A 2,500-nucleotide genomic window follows, 5' to 3' on the forward strand; every position below is an offset into this window, starting at 1 on the left:
GTACCTTAACCTAACCTATGTCGTACCTTAACCTAACCTATGTCGTACCTTAACCTAACCTATGTCGTACCTTAACCTAACCTATGTCGTACCTTAACCTAACCTATGTCGTACCTTAACCTAACCTATGTCGTACCTTAACCTAACCTATGTCGTACCTTAACCTAACCTATGTCGTACCTTAACCTAACCTATGTCGTACCTTAACCTAACCTGTATTGCGCCTTAACCTAACCTGTATTGCGCCTTAACCTAACCTGTATTGCGCCTTAACGTAACCTGTATTGCGCCTTAACGTAACCTGTATTGCGCCTTAACGTAACCTGTATTGCGCCTTAACGTAACCTGTATTGCGCCTTAACGTAACCTGTATTGCGCCTTAACGTAACCTGTATTGCGCCTTAACGTAACCTGTATTGCGCCTTAACGTAACCTGTATTGCGCCTTAACGTAACCTGTATTGCGCCTTAACGTAACCTGTATTGCGCCTTAACGTAACCTGTATTGCGCCTTAACGTAACCTGTATTGCGCCTTAACGTAACCTGTATTGCGCCTTAACGTAACCTGTATTGCGCCTTAACGTAACCTGTATTGCGCCTTAACGTAACCTGTATTGCGCCTTAACGTAACCTGTATTGCGCCTTAACGTAACCTGTATTGCGCCTTAACGTAACCTGTATTGCGCCTTAACGTAACCTGTATTGCGCCTTAACGTAACCTGCATTGCGCCTTAACGTAACCTGCATTGCGCCTTAACGTAACCTGTATTGCGCCTTAACGTAACCTGTATTGCGCCTTAACGTAACCTGTATTGCGCCTTAACGTAACCTGTATTGCGCCTTAACGTAACCTGTATTGCGCCTTAACGTAACCTGTATTGCGCCTTAACGTAACCTGTATTGCGCCTTAACGTAACCTGTATTGCGCCTTAACGTAACCTGTATTGCGCCTTAACGTAACCGATATTGCGCCTTAACGTAACCTATATTGCGCCGTAACGTAACCTATATTGCGCCGTAACGTAACCCACATTGCCCCTTAACGTAACCCACATTGCCCCTTAACGTAACCCACATTGCCCCTTAACGTAACCCAACACACGTTGGGCCTTAACCCAACACACGTTGGGCCTTAACCCAACACACGTTGGGCCTTAACCCAACACACGTTGGGCCTTAACCCAACACACGTTGGGCCTTAACCCAACACACGTTGGGCCTTAACCCAACACACGTTGGGCCTTAACCCAACACACGTTGGGCCTTAACCCAACACACGTTGGGCCTTAACCCAACACACGTTGGGCCTTAACCCAACACACGTTGGGCCTTAACCCAACACACGTTGGGCCTTAACCTGCTCTGTAATTGTCATACGACGCGTTAAATTAGTGTAGTGTTGCCTAACTGCAACCCCCGCAATATAGTTTGCTACTCGCACTGCCCGGTCCCCAGTGTATCGCTTCATGTTAAACACCTTGCAGCTATACACTGTAATGTGGATGGCAGCAGGACGTACATGCTCAATGCCCTTTGCAGTTGTTCATTGGCATTTGCAGTTGTTCATTGGCATTCGCATGTGCGAAGCACTTAGCCTACGCTGTGGTACGGCCTGTGTCAACTGTCCGCTGATGTTGTACGTCCAAATCACACACTGTACTGCACATTGGTCCTCATGTACTGAATGATACATCGTGGTACATGTGACCGTACAACGACTGCGCCAACAACGGCGAACCATGCGGTCCAAATGTTGTGCACTCAGCTACGTGTCGTCTCCCTATAAGAGCTGGATTGCAGTGTGGTATGCCCTGGATGGCGATCAGCATGAGCCGTCTGTTGATGTAGTGGCGCGTGTTGTCAGACGTAGTCGTCTCTTCTCACACACCGTGATAGCATGGTGCACTGCGTTCCACATCTGCGACATGCGACAGAGGCCGGTTGACAGTCGTTCGCGCAATGGACATCGCATACGTACGGGGGCCACCTTCCACGTGTTCGCGAAGCGTGCACATGTTGTTGCGTGTATGTGGGCAGACATAGTGTGTCGTGACACCTGACACAGGCATGCAACAATCGTTGAATTTGCAAATGGCGATGGACGCCTACGTTTGCTGGTGACGTTATGCAAATGAACAACTGGTAAACCGTTGTGGTGCGGTTGTTCTCGCTAGAGGTGAATCAGTGATGGCGACGATCGGTTGAGCTACCAACCGGTTGTTCCAGCGATACCCACCATGCCCACGAACGTGAATGGCATCTGGGTGTGAAGCGATACGCGGCGGTGGCTGGGTGGGACCGTCCCCGGCCGGTGAGGGGGGGCCTCCCGGCGTGCTGGCCGCGCGGTGCGTGGGCGCACGCGCTACAGCCGGCTGGTGGGGGCGGCCAGTGGCAGGCGCGCCGGCCGACGGAGGCGGCAGGCGGCGCAGCTGCGCGCCGGCGCACCCTGCACGCGGCGCCGTGCGGCCAAAGTAGGTCCTCGCGGGCCCGGTGCGAAGCG

Source organism: Schistocerca americana, unplaced genomic scaffold (genome assembly GCF_021461395.2).
Source record: "Schistocerca americana isolate TAMUIC-IGC-003095 unplaced genomic scaffold, iqSchAmer2.1 HiC_scaffold_283, whole genome shotgun sequence".
Lineage (NCBI taxonomy): Eukaryota > Metazoa > Arthropoda > Insecta > Orthoptera > Acrididae > Schistocerca > Schistocerca americana.